A 20,504-nucleotide genomic window follows, 5' to 3' on the forward strand; every position below is an offset into this window, starting at 1 on the left:
GGAAAACAGAAGGCAAGCCGGGAAGCACACCCGCAATATTTATAAGTAAATAATATCCTCAGGGAACCCTGCCCTACAAGCAAGGTGATTGGCTGGGCTTCCCCTACAACAAAATATATGTATTTTAGTGAAACAAAAATATTTCGTTCTAGCCCAGCGGTGGTGGCACATGCCTTTAATCCCAACACTTAGGAGGCAGAGACAGGAGGATCTCTGTGAGTTTGAGGCCAACCTGGTCTACAGAGTGAGTTACAGGGAAGGCTCCAAAGCTTCAGAGAAAGCCTGTTTTGAACAACAAAATGAAACAAAACCTTCCAAAATATTTAGTTCTAATAGTCTACCTGTTCTGGTTATGTGTCGGAGTAAACATGACACACATTCCCAAGGGTTTTCTTTCTAAATTTGCAGAACATGCCTCTCCCTGTCCCTGTACTGCTAGGACTACTTACAGAATTAACTCAGAGAATCTAGAATATTCTCTTGACCCCTTGATTCATATTATTCATCTCTGTCTGAAATGCTTGTGTGCGTGCGCATGTACGCATATATGTATTCATGGGTGTGTATGTATGTGTGTGCGTTTTCTTTTTAAAACTTTTTGGTCGGCATGAAAACTTTCCAACCAGAGGGATCTTTTTGGTCTTATTAACAGCTGAGGAAATAGTCAATAGCTAAGTGTTGAATAAGTCATGGCTATCAGTAATTGCTGCCAAGTGCTTCAGAAAACATTAGCCATTGTTATCACTGGTAGACTTGTAATTCACTCCAAACAACTGAAAAATAAGCCAGAAGCGATGTTTTCTTTGGTATAGGGGATATGCACACTACCATCTCAGCAGATGTCCATTGCTCAGCATACTAGATGACTGTTCATGCTTTCAAAGCTCTAACTTCTGTATTCCTAACAGAAATACTTTTCCTTCCATTTTACAAAACTGATGTGCCATTTTCCACATGAAGCAAATGAGGCAAATTTCTATGAAAATTAAATACCTCTTGTATGCTCATAAAACTAGCAGTGCTTAGCTTGTGATTGACATCTCTGGTTTCTGCTTTAATCACCATATTATCGGATAAAAGCCAGAACTCTAGAGTTGTCATCTAGGAAATTTTGCACACATCAGTACATATAAACTCAGGTCCCCAAGTGATTGCCAACTCAGAGTCACATCAAAGCAAAAGCAAGAACTGTATATAAAAACCTCCATCCGATATGTAATGTTTACACCATACATCTCCAAAATTCAAAACCCCAAAATGTCAATTATACAAGTTTAATTTCACATTACAAAATATGTAATGATTAAAAGCAGTATCACTTTTTGTGAACCTCACATATCTTGACTATAATGCTAATCTTAAGCATGTATTTAAACGCTAATAGCTCAAGTATGTAAAGTACTCTTAAAAACATCAATAGGATATTTATTGAAATCCTGAAGAGACATGGAGATGAATATAGATTCCCACAAAATTAGAAAGTTTCACCAAATCTGAGAAATGCAAATTTGTGGGAAAACCTTTACTTTTAAACAATAATATAGAAGAATATTAATATGGCAGTACTGTGATAATTTGTCAAGAAAGCTGGTAAAGTTTCTTTAAAATGTAATTCACTTCACCACCAGGACTAGGGAAGCAATGCCCTCATATAGTATCTGTAGTGTCAATTAGGGCAGATATGAAGACTAGCAATTCATTTTGTTATTTTAAAATCCCTAAATGTCCCCATCCTTTGTCTAATTAACAGTTCTTAGAGGAAATTATCAGAGATATAGACATTCTTTTGTTCATCTTAGTATTTTTGTATTTGTGTGTGTGATAGAGAGGGGGAGAGTATGATGAAGTACTCAGCCTACAAAATTATTTAGGAGTAACTAGATAGATAATTGCTTGCATCTAGAAAGATATTTTTAACCTTCTAGAATAGTGCTTATGATACAATGCTATTTGACAAAAAAAAGAGGGACTGAAATACTAAACTGAGATTAAACTATATGTGCATGTCTGAAAATTGGGTGGATTTTCTATAAGTATATTTGGATTCTGAGATGTCAGGTATTTATTATTTTCATATTTTTAAAGCTGTCCCTGATTTTGAATATGAATCAAAAAGAAACACTATGAGAAATAGATATATAACCTGAAAATACAGGGTAAGAACTTAGTGATTCATCCAGTACAAATCTATATTAACAATATCTATATGCCAATAGTAGAATCCTTGAAAATAGATGGTACAATTTAAGTTAAATGTTATTTTACAGCATAGCTACCAAAAAAGAAAACACAGATAGTTCACATTTTTCCCATATATATGATGCACTAATCCCATCTCTAAAAACAAAGACTAAAAATTTTAATTATGTATATGTATGTATGTTTATGTGGAGAAATTTGAATGTTTTCAGGTGCCAGTGGATGCTAGAAGAGGGTAATGGATCCCTTGGAGTTGGAGTTAGAAGTAGTTGGAAGCTACCCAATGTGGGTACTGGGAATTAAAATTTAAGCTGCTAAAGCATTTTTCCAGCTCTCAACAATCCTTCTGAAATGTAGTTAGTCACTATATCTGCTAGTTCTTATTTCACTGATTCCACCAACTACAATTCAAAAGTACTTGAAATAAATGTGTTTATAATGAACACATGGTTCTTTGTCATCTCTCTAAATATGACAGTGTAAAAACCATTTTGTTAGGGAGAATTTTATTGAATCAGTAATTATAAATCTATAAATAATATAAAATGTACAGGAGTGTCTGTATAGATTATATGAAAATTTTATGGCATTTTGTATGTGGATGCTGGACATCTGCAGATTTTTGGTACCCACTGGGGATCTTGATCAAATCTCTCATCATTCCTGAGGAATGATTATATGTCAAAAGTGCATGAAACCATGAATTGTTATACCTCCAAATTTATTGCAGTTTTGTTCACAATGTTATCATGTTATAGTGACACATAGCCCCACTCTTATGTATCATGGCTTAAAACAACCAATATTTATTTCAGCCTCACAGTATAAATCCATTGTAGGTCATCATGTAGCTCATGCTTTCATGCCATCCATGAAACACAGATAAGGACCTGACATATAAGGAACAAAGCAAATCTACACTTTTGGATAACTTAGTGCCTAGTTTTCTCTCTCTCTTTCTCTCCTTTCCTCTTCCCCACTCCCTCTATCTCTGCCTCTGCCTCTCTCCCCCTCTTTTGCTAACATTTATTTTTTTATATTTTGTTGAAAATAGATTTTTTTCACAAAATATATACTCATTATAGTTTACCTTCTCTGCTCTTCCAAATTCTTTCTGTTCAGATCCATCACCTTTCTGTCACTCATTTTAAAATAATCATACTTTTAAAAGATAATATTAGATGAAATTAAAATGTAATAAGACAAAAGCTAATGTATTGGAATTGGACAAAACAAAGAAAGGGAAAAGAGCCCAAGAGAATGAATAAGAAACAAAGACCCACTTTTTTGCACATTCTGGAATCTCATAAAAACACTAAATTGCAAGTGATGGGCCACCCTGACTCCATCTTAAGATAAGCAGCCATTTTATTAAAAACTTAAAACAAGTTTACTTATGTTTACTACAAAGCTTGCATATCTGAACCTTGACATATTACATATCCTATACCCTAACTTCTACTCTGATAAGTAAAAGATATTCTGCCAAATAATTATGAGATGTTCTGACAATTTCCTACATAAACAAAATTCCACTGGAAATCACCTAACCCTTGGAAACCCCTAGGTTTGTAGTTTAGGGATTTTAAAACCTCCTCTTCTACTATGTTCAGAGCTCTCCTTTCAAACCCTGCTTTAGGGAGACACCCTTGTTTGAATCTCTAAGAAAGCTTTCTTAATTTGACCAAAATATTTCAGTCAGTGTCCTTTAACTCATTTGGTGTTATTAAAAGAATCCATAATATATACACAAAGGATGTGTAGAGTAAAAAGAGAAAAGTGTGTGTGTGTGTGTGTGTGTGTGTGTGTGTGTGTGTAATTTAAAAAATAAAAAATGAGATTGTCTTAGTTAGGGTTTCTATTGCTCTGAAGAGAAACCATGACCACAGCGACTCTTATAAAGTAAAAAACATTTAGCTGACACTACTTTACATTTTCAAAAGTTTGTTCTGTTATCATCAGGGTACGACATTTCAGTGTACAGGCAGACATGGTGCTGGAGGATTAGATGATTGTCCTTATATCTTGACATACAGGAAGTAATTTGAGTCAGTTGGCATTGCTTGAGTATAGATGTGACCTCAAAGTCTACCTTCACATTGACATACTTCCTCCAACAAGGTGACACACCATAATAGTGACACTCTCTTTAGGGGCTATTTTTCTTTTAAATCACCACAGAGATAAAATTGTTAAAAATTAAAAATTGTAAAAAGGGAAATCATGACATGACATTGTAAGACAACGACCCTCTTTGTGTGGTACATTTACACAATGGAGTACTACACAGCAGAAAAAAGAACAACATTTTGACTTTTGCAGGCAAAGAGATGGAGCTAGAAAGCATCATTTTGAGTGGGATAATTCAGACACAGAAATACAAGTATCACATGTACTCACTCATAAGTGGTCTTTAAACATAAAGTAAATAAAACCAGCAGACAAATCACAATCCCAGAGAACCTGGACAACAATGAGGAACCGAAGAGAGACATACATAGATCTAATCTACATAATAAGTAGAAAAAGACAAGATCTTCTCAGTAAATTGGGAGCATGGGGACCTTGGGGTAGGGTTGAAGGGGAGGGGAGAGGCAGGGAGGGGAGCAGAGAAAGATGAAGAGCTCAATAAAAATTAATAAAAAAAGACACTCCCCCCATAAAAAAAAAAGAAAGGAAAAAAGTCTAGTAGAATTAGAATTCGGTGCTAAAATCATCTGACTCTGAGCTTTTTTTTTTTTTAGGTCTGTTTAAATTGATTATCTGATTTTGGCTTAGGTTTTGTAAATAGTATGTGTTGAGAAAATTGTCCATTTCTTTTGAATTTTCCAATTTCATCGATCTTAGGCTTTAGAAGTATTGCCTTTCTTTTCTCTGGATTTATTTCATTGACTCTTATTATGTCCTCATTTTCATTTCTAATTTTACTAATTTAAGTGTTCTTTATCTGTCTTTTAATTAATTTGGATAAGTGTCTGTGAACTTTATTTTCTCAAAGCACCAACCATTTGTTTCATTGATTATTAGTATTTTTTGTTGTTGTTTGTTTTTCTATTTTACTGATTTCAGCCGTGAGTTTATTTTTTACTTTCTACTCCTTTTGGGTATGAGATTTCTACTCTTTATTCTAGAGTTTTCAGAAGTGCATTAGGTTGCTAACATGAGATCTATGTGTGTGTGTGTGTGTCTGTCTGTCTCTCTCTTTCTGTGTGTGTGTACGCACTTAGTGACCTGTACTTTTGTCTTAAAAGTTTCTTATTGTGTTCTATAAGTTTGGATATGTTGTTTATCCATTTTCATTCAAATCAATGTAGTATTTACCTTTTATTCTTAATTTCTATCTTGACCCACTTTTTTCATTTTGTTGTTCCATTTCCATAAGTTTGTAAGTTTTCTGTTGTTGATGATATCCAACTTTAATCCAGGGTAGGATTAAAGATAGAATCCAGGGTTCCATTTAAAATTTCTTGTGCCTATTGAGACTTGCTTTGTGTTTGAGTATATCATCAATTTTTGAATGGTTCCATGAAGTCCTGAGAAGACGGTATATTCTTTCTGTTTGAGTGAAACATTCTCTAAATATCTGCTAGTCCATTTGGTTTATTTAAGAATATCAGTTAGCATATCAGTTAGCATTTGCTAACTGATTTCTACTGGGTAGTAAATCTGAACCTCAGGCTCAAGAAACTAATGCAAACATCTCTATGAGTCTTTTAAGTTTTTATCAAGTCAAGTCACTTGTCATGCCTTCCAGTGAAGACCACCACTATATTCTCCTTTTTCCTCTTTCTCCTTTCATCTGTCCTTCCTTTCCTTCTTCCTTTCCTGTCTTTAGTCATCTTCTTAATAAACACAACCATGGCATTTCTCTCTTTCTTCCATCCTTTACATTCTTTAATACCTCTTTATCTACTGTCTGTTCTGAAACCATGTGATTAACAAGTTTCATCATCTCTCTGTTTCTCTCTTTGTGCATCTTACATACTCTCTCTTCTCTCTCATTCTCTCTCTCTCTCTCTCTCTCTCACACACACACACACACACACACACACACACACACACACATTCAAGGGAAGAACTGCAGAATATAGGACAGTTGAACTAGGACCTCAGATCTAATTTTAAACTCTGATGGGTTGACTTTGGGTAAATCATCGACTTGACCCCCATTTCCTCAACCATACAAGGAAGAAAAGCCTTCAAGATTCATTCTATTTTTGACTCTGTAAGTTTTCTAACACCTTACCGGTGACATTTCTTTTGTGTCCCTAAGTCTTACTTTTGCAAAATCCTAAGGCCACAGGCAGTTACAGAGCAATATTACATTTTGGTTTCTTTTTATAATATAGAGAAGATAATGTAACAGCATTGAAATAGAATGATGGGGTGCCTTTCGGTGTGGTAGAGCCTTTCTCAGCCTTTTGTTTGCAGAGTGAGGGTCCTAGAGACTTAATACCCCAGCTGCTATCAGGTTCATTTCCTGCAAACTCAAAGAATGTAATTCATGGACCATGGGGAATGAGCTTTAGAGTAATACTATTTCTCCATAGGGAGCCTAAGCAAAGAAAGAAGGCATAGTGCCCTACGGCACAGAGGCAGAGAGGTACCTGAGAGTGGGATTTTGCCTCACTGCCTTAGAAGTTAAGGCTTTGTGGGATAGGAGAAGGAAAAAGAGATTGAGATGGTTAGTCCAGCTCCTGTTTCAGGTGTCCAGGTGTTTGCAGTTTCAGCCAGGGCCTCAGTACTATTTCCAGAAAAGAGTACTGTCTCAGGAAAAGGAATATTGAAAAGCAATCACCTTTTGGGAATGTTCACCCTCTGGCCATGGTGGAACCAGAGATTCTTTGACTTAACACCTCTGTCATCTCTGGTCTTCAGCAAAGACAATTCTGCCAACAGACCCAAGGACCTTTCTGACTTTCTGGCAAGAAACATACTGGCTACTTTTCTTTAAGATCTTTTAACCCTAACCTGCCTAGCTAATTTCCTCCTCCAATTGTCCTCAGAGTTAATAGGGAAATGGGGTTTTAATCCAATCCCATGCTTGAGGGACCACAGATTACCAGGAAACTATGATCCCTTATCTGAGTCTTTACTCTCATTAGTGAAATAATTAAAAATGTTCTTGAGGAGGTGGCGGGGAAGAGACAGAAATCTTTAATAAATAAATAAACGGAAAAAAAAGATAAAAAAAATGTTCTTAATACTCTGGACTTTCTTACCCCTTTTCTGAATCCTTAGACTCTCCCTGAACTGTGTAGTTGCTTGCTGACATTTATTGAAAAGTCATGGCTTTATCTTCTCCTGTTGCCTGCCTGGATTCTCAGTTTGTCTTTTTTTTTTAAAGTGTTTTTTTTTTTTATTTTTGGTTTTTCTTTCAAACTTTGGTAAAATTGTTCTCAAACAGCATTCCCAGTCCTTCCTTCCTTCCTTCCTTCCTTCCTTCCTTCCTTCCTTCTTTCCTTCCTTCCTTCCTTCCTTCCTTCCTTCCTTCCTTCTTCCTACCTTTCCTCATTCCTTCCATTATTTTTTACATCCCTTCCTTTCATTTATTATTTTGAGACTGGGTCTCACTATATAGCCCTGTTGGCCTGGAATTCTTTACATAGGCTAAGATGTCTTCAACTCATGTAAATCTACCTGCCTCTGCTTTCCCAGGACTGGGATTAGAGACAGATGCCACCACACATGGCTCTGAGTCCATTTTAAAATATCCTGTTAATGGAAGCAGGTGTTCATGAACCAACCTTGGTTTCTTTCCTCAGTAATGACAAGGCTGAAACGACTCTTTCAAGCTTGCACAAAGCTGATATTTATGGAAAGCTACAGCTTGTCCGATCTGTTCAGGGGGAAGCAAACGACGTTGTTAGAGGTACCAACCTTATCCTCACTATGTGCAATATTTTTGAAGAAGACAAGGCTTTATTTATTTTTATTAGTTTTCATACTAATATTTAACTACTAATTATTTTCATACTTTGGTCATGTTTTCCCCCTTCCTCCAACTACTCCCAGATCCTCTTCCACCTTCATGCTTAATCAAATTCATGTTCTTTCTCTCGACAAAAAGTAAAAAGACAAAAAAAGAGTTGAAAACAAAAATACCACAAACAAACAAACATGAAGTCAATTTTGTGTTGGCCAACTATTCCTAGTCATGTACTTGCCCAGAAGTGGGCTTGATATAACCAGTAACACTCTATTGCATATATATTGATTTTCCCTCTGCAAAGACAACATGAATAAATTGTAAATAGTTTTTTAGATAGGGGTAGAACCCTGTGTCTACTTTCTCCTCTTCCTCTTCTCAGTGCTGATGCCTACTACATGCAGAGTCTGAGCCTGGAGAGCTGTCAAGTGAATTTGAGACAGGATAGAAAGATTCACTATAAACTTGGAATAGCGAAAGAGTTGTTTCTAGGTCATATGGGAAAAAGCCTTAGCAATGGAGAGTATTCTGCATTTTGGACAAAAATACAGTAAAATTGTCAGTGAAAACTATTCTACTGCAAAGAATGGCTGACACTGGAGAACTAATGTTTTCTTGCTGAAAGTTCAGTCCAGTCAGACACTCCTTCATGTTCATGGAGAAATGAAGCAGGGAAGCAGGAGTAAGTGAAGGTCAACAGAAACCTCAGTGTGGGAAATCACAAATGCTTGGCAAAAAAGACAGGCTGCTCTGTCTTAAGAGTATGCACTTTTGGAGTATACCATCCATGAAATTCAGCAGGAGCCTGTTACAAATTGTGTAGTCCAAGTCATTTCTAAATCTATTTATAAAACATGTATTCCTACTTTAAGCAGGATGGTAAAAACTGCCTTATATGGTTGAATGTATCTCTGGATAGTTATTTCAAGTAGTCTGTGAACACGTGACAGTGTTTCATGGCATTACCAAGAATACATGGATTATGTGCAGACTTTTTCAATGTGGATCCCACATTTTGTGGTATGGGAGGTTCTTCTGTCTGTGTGTTGCTTTTATTGGTTAATAAAGAACTGCTTTGAGCCTATGGCAGGGAAGAACAGAACTAGGTGGGGAAAGGGGGAAAGGTAGGCTGTATGTTGGGAGAAAGAAAAGCAAAGTCAGAGAGAAGCTATGGAGTCTCTGGAAACAGACACTGGGGACTTTATCTAGTAAGCCACTGTCATGTGACAATACACAGATTAATAAAATGGGTTAAATTAAGATGTAAGAATTAGCCAATAATAAACTAGAGCTAACAGGCCAAGCAGTATTTTAATTAATACAGTTTCTGTGTGATTATTTTGGTTCTTGGCAGCCAGGACGAACAAGTGGCTCTTGGCAACAATTTTGTACATGCCTGTCTCTAGTAAAACATTGGGTATGAGTTAAAGTAACCAGAAACAACCACAGCTTTCACCAAATCATCCAGGAAGCTGATTAACTAATTGGAATTTGCATGACCTTGAGGTTGGAGTATTATAGGTTTAGAACCAAATCACAATTTATCTATTACTAACATTAGAGGCCTAAGAAGGCATTTCTTGTCCACCTCTATGTGTGATCTAGCATCCTGTGACTGACATATGAAACATTTTGGAATGTGTGGAATATGTTAACTTAAAACCCTGGTCCCAGCAACCAAAAGACTGAGTCATTAGTACTACCCGAGGCTTGTAGATGAGGTCTGCCTGTTTTCCTGTAACTGCCCAATGTCTTCATCCATGTTTCTGATTTTCTTTGCTCTGTTACTATTAAAAATTTGGAATGTAGAATCTGAGATATTCTAAATCTGAGCTCCTGAACTATTGCCCCTCATATTTGACTCTAGAATAAACTATCTCTTATGTACTTTGAGGCAAAAATTGTGTTTTTGCGTTGGCAGGAATATTCAAGGAAACAGAAAATAATGAGATGGATTTGAATATAAATGGAAAAATACAAAATTTTACTTGACCCCACAATAAAACAACTTGTTAAACTGTCGAAGTATCCATATATCTCTGAATGTCAAAGAATGACAGTGGATAGAACAATATGTCCAACTCTAGCCTCACATAATTTCAAAATATCACAGAAGTAATAACTAACTGCTTGAGCTAGTTTCATCCTTGCATGTGAACTTACATTGATTTTTGTGATAATGACATCCATTATTTTATGAACTTAGCCTTCAAAACAATAATGAATGGAACATTGAGTGAACTGCAGTCAATAGCCTATTATAATTTCCCTTAAGACAGCAATATTGAAGAACTCCAGCTTATTTGAAAGCTTAGAGTTGCTGGATAACTATAAAAATGGTAAAGTGATGAAGATATTGAAAAATATTTTTAAAAGTCTAAAGATTGAAAACAAAGGATGGTAAACACAAAAGAAAAAACTTCCCTTTCAAGTAGTTTTAGCTAACATTGTGCTTTGAATTTATTTTTGAGGTGTGAATTAGATTTTCAATGCAGCCAACTTTCATTTCATGTTTATTAGGTGCCTGGCATGGTAGATGTTATCTCTTATATTTTATTTAACCTCCTTAGCGTGGACACTTCTAAGTTTTCATATCAGAAATCCTATCCTTATATTGGATAATAAATGTGTAAACAAATCAAATGAAGTTTATGTGTGTTTGTAGGTTAGGATTCAGTGTAACTATAGCTGGTATGTTCTCTGCAAATAGGGTTTTACTGGTACACAGCTCAATTGCTTACAAACTACACATGTGCTAAAGCTATGGAGCTGAAGAGCTGGGAAAGAAACTGCTTGGCCCACAAAGCCTTAAACATTTGTTTGGTCATATGATGCTGGGGATGAAACATACAGTCTCAGGCATGACAGGCACATGCTCTAATACTTAACTACAAACCTTTAACATTTTTAGTTGAAGGAAAGATCTTGCTAAGGATGCCCTGCCTAACTTTAAATTTAAGATCCTCTTATTTTAGCACCATGATTTGCTGGGATATAGACTTATCTTACTAGGATCTATGCAATCTCTATATGTTTACTTTACTAAAACTTTTAAGCAATGAGCAGAGAATCTTTTATGGTACGCTGCTGTGCATGAGTTTAGACAGCACCAGCCTCTCTGGAATCATTGCTAGTCACCGAGAAATGCATACTTATCTTTTAGTACTGATTGTGTTGCTAACTATTCCAGCAGATGACTACCTTACTCTAGAATAAATCGGGCTGAGGTGGGAGAAACATGGCCAGGCTATGAAATAGTCAGTTTACAAAAGATAATTCTTGGATCTCTGCCATTAGACTTTTTTATTAACTCATTAATTTTAAATTAGCATAAAATATATTGGATTTATTATGATATTTTCTTGCATATTTTGTTTTTGTTGATCTTAATTCTCCACTTTTGTCCCTTTCCTCATGACCATTGCTTCCTCCTGTAAATCTAGACTCCATATTCAAAAGAAATCATGTGGTATTCTCCTTCTGAGTCTGAATTACTTACCTTAATTTGATAATTCCAAATTCTATTTATTTTCTATAAATCCTGTAATTTCTTTTTTCTTTATGCCTCGATACAATTTCATTGTGTATACACATATTTCTTTACCCAGTCATCCACTGCTGGATATATAGCATGTCTTCAGTTTTTAGCCATTGTGAACTCTTTACCTACATACATGGATCTATAAGGACCTAAGTGGTAGGATTGAGGTCAGTTCTTTAGGTGAGTACTCTGGAGTGGTATCACTGTGCCATATATAAGTTCTGAAAGCTTTCCCTATCTTTCCACAGTGGTTGTGTCAGTACACTCCGACCAACAGTGAATGAGGGTTTCCCATTCTCCACATTCTCCCCTGCATTTGACATGATAGAGCTAGAATCTCAAAATACCTCTTCTTTTTTCTTCTAATGCCTAAGGATGCTGAATACTTCTTAAAATATTATTAGGAATTCTTTGGAAACTGTCCATTAATTTCTCTAGTCTATTATTTATGGATTAGGAGAATTGTACTATCTCTGGCTTAACATAGAGCTGGCAAAAATTTGTTCTTTTCCGAAAAAAGAATTTCTGCCTCAATTTACTTCTGGTTTTGTTTTTTAATGTTTGTTTGGTTGGTTTTTTTGTGTTTTTTTCCCTATATTTTAGTTTGTGTTTTGATGAGGTCATTTAGCTATAGCTTGTACACTGCTGTTTAACTTGGATCCAGACTTGGAAGTCTGGATCTGTCATTGACCTTTAAAATTTGGTTTTCACATGCCTTGAAAATTAGGATGTCCCTCCAGCCACCTCTTTGATTTTACAATTCAAAAGTAGAGAAAATAGGGCAATCTGGAGGAACAGAATTTAGGGACAAGTAGTTCTAATAAACCATTTTGAGATGACATAGAGCAAGGATCCTTTTAGGGGGAAATACATGACAGAAACTAAAATTGCAGGCCCACCTTATTTCACCACTATTCTTCCAAACCAAGAAAGCACATGGTTCAATTACTTGTTGGTAATGGAACTCTAGTTGAATAAATTGAACAACTATACCCATCAAACCTCTCCTACATATTTAACTTATCATATATAGCTATATGAAAAGAAGGTCCTGGAAGAAAATGGTCACTCAATAAATACAAATAATTTAGCATTTGCCTGTGTGAGAATAGTTGAAAAGGGTTCTCTTCAGCCATTGTCACCAAACAATAACATCATATAAATATAAATATAGAAGTACCAATAAAATATTCTGAATTTTTATTAATGTATTATTCTAGTCAAGTTTAATTACAGACTTTTTATTTCACTATATTCTGCAGATGATCAGTCAAATATATTTTCCCTTGAATATAAATTTATCATAGTGTTAAAACAGTAAAGCATGGTCAGGGGAGGTTAATATGCTATTAAAAATAACAAAACAATCTTTTGAGCTGGGCATGGTAACACAAAACTGAAATCATAGCACCCAAGAAGTAGAGGAACAAGGTTTTGAGTTTGAGGCCATTGGAGGCTGTATATTGAGACACTGCCTGGACAAAGAAAAGCAAGCTAAAATCTAAAATGTAGCAAATACTATCATCACCACTACCATAAAAACTACAAGTTGCTCTAAAAGAAATAGCAACCTTCAATTTTTTTTTTGCTTATTTGTTGGAACCAGGGATTTCTCCTGCATCATAGGTTGGCATCAATGTCCTCTGTAGCCTAAGCTAGCCTCCATCATTGGGACTTTCGGCTTCAAGTGTCTGAGTACTGGCACATCTATCAAATTGACAAAGCACATCTCTACCTTCTTTTATCTAATAGTCATTTTGTAATATATTCCTATTGCATAAAAATAAAAATAATGTTTCTCTAAATCCATGCTTCTCTCTTCAAATACATTCAAAATTTTATAGCATAACCCATTTGGAGGTTCATCCCAAGAGAAAACTATTTTTTTCTGCCCTAAGGCTTCCTTAGTAACCTATATTCTTTGTTTAGGGATGAACCCTCAGGAGGTTTCCTCGTCCCCTTTTAGAATGTCTATTGGTGTTGCTCTTGACCAGGTCTTGCTAAGGCAGCCAGATTGTTCAGGTATCATTGGTAAAGTTCCCCTGCTACCATTTCACATCAGATTTTTTATTCCTCCTGCTCTTACAATCTTTTTGCCCACTCTCATCATTGTTAACTGAGCCTTATGTGCAGGTGCTGCTTTATAGATGAATTTTATTGGTGCTACACACTCCATAATCAGTGATTCTCTGCATTTTGAGCAGTTGTGAGTTTCTGAAAGGGTCTCCGTGCAATTAGTCAGAACTAAAATCATGTACAAGTAACAATAATGGCCTGAGCAGGGTGCATTTAATGTATTTGCATATATATAGGCAAATAGCAATCACAATGAAAGAAAAGAGTTGATGCTTGTATAAATATGGACCAGATTTTGCCTGAAGCGTATGCTACCTGATAGGAGAATAACTACACCAGCTAGTTTAACATTTCTGTTTATCTGTTGGGAGTATTTTATTACTTTCATTCTCAATTTTGCATGCATTTTCTTGTAAAGTATGCTTTTTAGAGACAAAGATAGCTGTAAATTTTTATCTCTTTTTACTGAAAATAGATTCTTTTTTTATACAGTATTTCCTAAGTAGAGTTTCCCCTCCCTGTATACAATCCCTTTCTGTCTCTTATCAGAAAATATCAGGATTCTAGGAAATAACAAAGTAATACATAATAAGGTAAAAATTACCAAACTTGGAAGGAGTCCCATAAAAATACTAAACTAAATCTATACTATATACACAAAGAACCATATATATGGTGGCTTGCTGCTTTAGTCTCTGTTAGTTCATCTGAGCTTTGCTCAGTTGATTTAGAGGGTCTTGTTCTCCTGATATTTTTAATCTCCACTTGTGGTGTCTCTTCATAGCATTGGAAACCCTGAGACAATTGCTATAGCAGATTTTGCAGGCAGGACAGCATTATAGATCAAACACGTTGTTCTGTCAATAGTTGGAGACTTCTTTAGGATTGCCGTCATATATTTTAGGAAGCTTCCACTGCACTGGACTTTCAAGACACCCTTCAAGTGCCCTTCAGTTCTGTCAGTCTCTCCCTGCATTTCCTCCTTCAAACCCATCTCCCCTCTCCCTCCTCACCTGACTTTTCTATTCCTGTCTCTCACTCCTCATCCACCCTTAAAAATCTATTCTATTTACACCCTTCAGGGAAATCCATGTGTCATTCCTTGTACCTTCCTATACACCTGACATCTCCAGGACTATGGATTGTAGTTTTATCATAATTTATTTAATGGCCAATATCCATATAAGGGTATTACATATTTATTTTTCCTGGGTCTGGCTTACCTCACTCAGTGTGATATATCCTAGTTGCATCCATTTGCCTTCAGATTTAATGGTGCTTTTTTAACAACCGAGTAATATTCCATTGTGTTAATCGACCATATTTTCTTTATCCTTTCTTCTGTTGAGGAACATCTAGGTTGTCTCCAGTTTCTATCTATTATGAATAGAGCAGCAGTGAACATGGTTGAGCAAATGTCTTCATGGTAGCATGAAGTGGATGAAGTACCCATTAGGTATATGCCCAAGAATAGTATATTAGCTTTTGAGGTAGATCAATTTGCACCATTCTGAATAACTACCATACTGTTTTTCCTGGTGACAGCACAAGTTTGCATTCTCACGAGCAATGAAATGGTGTTCCCCTTATTCCACATCCTTGCATTAACTGTCCCTTGTGTTCTTGATCTTAGCCTTCTGGGAGGTATAAGAAGGAATCTTAAAGTAGAATTTAGTCTGTTACTATGCATCATTTAATTGATGAGTTTATTCTGTTTACATTTGTGTGCATTTTTGAAAAAAATGTTGGCTGTATCCTCTTGTTTGTTTTTTTTTCTCATTGGTTGGATTATTATTTTTTCTTTTCTTTCTGTCCTGTCAACATCAGGTATTTTCTGTGCTTCTGAATTGTATGAGTTAATCCTAATCTTCTCTTTTCATCTGTCCATTATTTACTTTTTTTCTTGTGGGTGACAGTGACTTTCTTCTCAATCCACGTAGTGACTTCTATATTGATGGTTTGGTTGCTATGTATCACCTTAGTTAGTGTTTGTCTTGAAATATTTTTATTTCTCTAATTATAAGCCACGATTTTACTGAGTACAGGAATCTTAGTTGACATTTTTTTTTCTTTTCTAGGCTTGGACTATATCATGCTTTCCTGGCTTTGTTTTATCTGAAACATTCGCCTGTTTCTGCTTTTGCATATGTGTTAGCCTATTCCTGTAGTGGCTTTTAATATCATGGTTTTGCATTGCTTTTGCAGAGGAAAAATGATGTGAATTTAATTTGCATCTTTGGTAAGTTTTGGACAGTCATACTGGAAGACTGATTGGAGGAAAGTGGCTTACAGTTGCTTTGAGAGTTAAGGGCATTGATATTAATGAAATTGAGAGATAATAAGAAAGGACTCAAAGAGAGGTAAATAATGAGAAGAACGTATGGCTTAAATAAATAAGAAAGAGCTGAGAAAATATTCCAAAGTAGGTGAAAAGAAATGGCAGCCTACTTGCCTTGTCCAATGAGGTGATAGTTAAAACACAACTGAGCATTTAAAGTACAAAAACATAAATATTCAAAATATGTAAGAATAGAAAACTGAGTACAACTTGTCCCTGCCAGTATTTCTTTCTTATTGTGACAATTGTTTCTTTCTTCTCCAAATTCTTATTAGTATCCATTTCCACAGGAGTAGGGAGAGTTCCTATATAGTTAGCTCAGTTATGTCAGACTGCCCTGGGTAAGGAAGATATCAAGTTATCTGTGACAAACATCTCTTTTCTGCCATAACTCCCTCATCTGAGGTGGTACACCAGTGAACCCCAACCCTGGCTCTGGTGTTGGGGGATGATTCTTTTACTTTCAGGGCTTTGTGTGGCTGAAGAACAAAGATGTGAGTCAAATAACCTGCTGTTACTTGTCTTCATCAGAATACTGGACAAAGTCTTATAGCTTCGTCTTTGTTCATCCAAGCAGTGGTAGAGGAGGGAGGTTTCCCTCTCAAGGAATATCTATTAGTCTCATCTTTAGGCTTGTGCCACACATCTGCTACTATTTCACTGCAATATTTCAACAAGCTTCCCTTTCTTCATGCTGCCTTAAGTTTCTCTCTCTCTCTCTCTCTCTCTCTCTCTCTCTCTCTCTGTGTGTGTGTGTGTATGTGTGTGTGTGTGTGTGTGTGTGTGTGTGTGTTCTGACAGCCCTTTCCTAGTTCTCAGCCATGAAAGCACTTCCCTGTTAACAAAGTTTGATTTCAGCAGAAGCAGCATACTGCAGCTGGACACTTCTGACTTGAAGAAATCTCCACTCAGGCTGCTGGTATTATCTTCACCTCTCATAGGATAAATAATAGAATCTGTTGTTTGCATCTGAACGTTTCCCACTTGATTGTATAGACATATCCTGGAGTTTCCATCACACCTGGAGCTCCAGATATTAGCTTTGGAATTCAACATTTCTATTGTCTTAGATATTAGTTGAATTCCCATATGTTCTTATTTTAGTTTTCTACATTTTGAGTAGCCCATAACTTATGGTTCTAAATATTTTGTAACCCCACTACCTTTCCATAAGTGTTTCTTTTTCCTTTCCTTTTTTTCTTCAAAAAGGCACTTTTTACTATTTTATGTCTAAGTAGCAATTTTAAATGTTTTAAGATGGACAAGTTAGTTTGAAAAGTGTTCTGAAACTCCTAGGTAACAGGGCTTATTTTTATTACACTGCTATTTATTGAATGCCAGTTTTTTTTGTATTGTGGTGAAATGTGTTTTTTCTATTTTATACTCCTTGTAGCTTTTCTCTTTGTACTTTAATTGTTGTGATTACACCAGGGAACCATCTACAGCTATTTGTAAGTTTGATTTATAGCAACAATGTAAAAGCTACTTACATCATTCAGGTCCTCTCTGCTTATATTTCATTACTGTTAACTAAGGAATTGCAAGAACTTCATGTTTTATGGTTATATTTCTGTCAAGTTAGTCAAAAATGTGTAATAAGTTTTGCAATAGATTGTACTGTATTATCTGGAGCATTAAAATTGTCACTGTTTTGTTTTATTGTACATTATCTGCTTCATGAATATAAATGTATGATCTCTAAACAAGTAATACCTTTTGTCTATACTTTTTAGTTGCAATTTATTTTTCTCCAAATTGTTTATGCTTGTACCTTAAAAATAAACTTTGGGTATGGGGAGATGGCTCAGTGGGTAAGTATGCTTTCTGTATAAATAAGAGGTTCTGAGTTTGCATAACCAGCCTTCACATAAAAAGTCAGGTATGGTTGTAAGAAACGGTAACCCCAGCATTGTCCAGAGGTCCCGGCGATGGGGTGTGAGGGTAGACTGAGATGGGTAGATGCTGGCCATTCATTAGTTAACCAATCTAGCCAAAATGGCTCTTTAGGCTCTTTGACAGACACTGCCACAATGCAATAAGGCAGAGAATGAAAGAGGGAGACGTGTTGTCTGCCTCTTGACTCAGCATATATGTGTAGAGAGATGCAAACTCAAATGCATGTGATACACATACACATACACACACATACACACACACACATACACACACATTACCATTATTCAAGATCTCCTTCAGGTATCTTTCCTAGCTCTCCTTCTTATGTGTGATTCCTCTCTGTATGCTGTGAATACCATTGGTTAATAAAGAAACTGTCTTAGGCCTGAGCAATGCAGAATACGGTAGGTGGGGAAAAGTAAAGTGAATGCTGGGAGAAAGAAGGTAGAGTCAAAGGAAGCCATATAGCCCAGATAAAGGCAGAGGCTGAAACTTTACCTGGTAAGCCACAGCCACGTGACGATACACAAATTACTAGAAATGGGTTAAATTAAGGTTTAAGAGTTAGCCAATAAGAAGCTAGAGCTAATGGGCCAAGCAGTGATTTAATTAATATAGTTTCTATGTGATTATCTCAGTTCTAGGTTGCCAGGTTAAACAAGCAGCTTCCTACAACATCCTTCTTAATCCCTAAATTAAATATCAGTGTATGTATTGTTATAGTCACTGCTTCCTTCCCTTTCCTCCTTCCTTTGTTCCTAACTTTACTTATCATTTTCTTTGTCAGTTCATATTAGCTCACCTCTGTAATGAAAACGTGACACAATAGTGACTTACAAATGCTCTTTTTTTTTTCTGTCACATTCTTTGTGAGTGTTGGGAGGAAAGAACAAAGTGGATTATTGATAACTTTCAGGCATTTCCAGGGATGTTTTATTTGCACCTTTCTGGTATTTTCTTATGACTTCCTTCCTGGAGCCCTTTTATTATATGTCTAAGCTACCATTTACATGAGGGAGGAGGGGCAGAAGAGAGTCCCTTCCCAGAAGAGTTACCCCTCTGATGTTATTTGTGTTGTAGTCCAGCATTTTGAAGTTTTCACCTACATCTTCTTAACCATAATTTGTCACCTGCAAAGACATTTAGGAAATCTTGATTTTATTATCTCAGCTAAAACTTATCAGGCACTATTGAGTACCAGCTCAGCACTCCCTCAGGGTTCAGAATAGGACTTTTTCAACAAGTGAAAACTGACTTGGGAACAGGATCTGAAGGGTAAAACAAACTGACTGACTTAGGTACATTTTTATTGCCTGATTCTTTATTCCTTGGGAAAGATGCAAAGAAAAGGGGGGGGGGGGAGAAGAAGAAGCATAAAGACAAAGGGCATAAGGGTAAAAAAAGGTGATCTCCACAAAACTTTCAGTTTTTATAGGCATACAGACAAGTTAACAATACCATAGGCAGTAACAATACTATCAATTATGCATTTTCATAGGGTCACAGGAAACCGGTGGATCTGGATCTGGCAAAGAGGTACCTTATGTCTCAGAGGGGGCATGGCCATGAAGTTCTCCTGCAACTAAGAACACAGCATTGGTAGCTATAATTGTTATTCTTTTGGTTCCTGCCCTAGCCACGCCCACTCCTTTTTTACCCCTGTTCTCTCCTGGTGTACACATGGGGCTTTGCCTCCTCCTCCTCCTCCTCCTCCTCCTCCTCCTCCTCCTCTTCCTCCTCCTCCTTCTTCTTCTTCTCTCTCTCTCTCTCTCTCTCTCTCTCTCTCTCCCTCTTTCTCTCTCTCTCTCCCTTAATAAATACTTATGGCTATTTCCTGTGTCTATGGTGCGTGCCCTCCCGCTGGTGGGAAACTGTAGCCGCTTGTCTCATGGTGGGCTCCGCCAGCCGGCCCACAAACATCTTAGAAACATCTTAGGAATAAGAATAATAACCTGCAGGTTTGATTTGTCTCAAAACCCAGCTGGTTGAGTTAAAAGGAATCTCTTGGGGGTGGGGCTGCTTTTGATTCCAGCAGGGTGCCCAGGAGAGAATATTTCTCTCTGCAGCTAGTTTTAGCAAACCAGGTTTTTTTCTTGCATGAACAGTTATTTTCTGGGACATTGAAATGTTAGTTGACACCAAGGTAAAGGGTAATACAGACTATTAGTAGCCTGTTAAGGCAGAGCAGAAGACCAGTAGATTACACCTTCTGAGTCTGCTGTAAGAGCAGACATATTACCTCCTGTATGAGGCTCCTTCCTTGTCAGTGACTACTGTAAATAAAGAAAGTCTGTGGGGGTCTATTTTTATGTAGATTTTGAGTGTGAGAACAAAGTTTTGACTGAATGAATTTTTTTCACACCTTGGCTTCATGATGTGGGGGCAAATATCTGGTTATCCTACAGGAAAAGTTAGGTTTATATACTGCTGGGATACTATAGAAGGAGGAAAATGCTATAATTTCACAAGATTTTTACAGAATTGACAGTGACTTTTCCAAAGGATAGGTGTGTCCATAGCTCTGT

General features: G+C 36.4%; 1 long non-coding RNA gene across 1 annotated transcript in view; it reads left to right on the forward strand.

The window, feature by feature from the left end:
• The window catches only part of LOC121454944, a 109,892-nt gene extending 90,376 nt beyond the window's left edge, over positions 1-19,516 (forward strand). Inside the window, exon 3 of the long non-coding RNA XR_005975390.1 lies at positions 19,478-19,516. This is a non-coding gene — a long non-coding RNA (uncharacterized LOC121454944). The remainder of the gene's footprint in view (positions 1-19,477) is intronic.
• Positions 19,517-20,504: the final 988 nt, after the last annotated feature.

This window comes from Microtus oregoni, unplaced genomic scaffold (genome assembly GCF_018167655.1).
Source record: "Microtus oregoni isolate MIOR12 unplaced genomic scaffold, Mior012 000013F_ref0000133, whole genome shotgun sequence".
In the NCBI taxonomy this organism is placed as follows: domain Eukaryota; kingdom Metazoa; phylum Chordata; class Mammalia; order Rodentia; family Cricetidae; genus Microtus; species Microtus oregoni.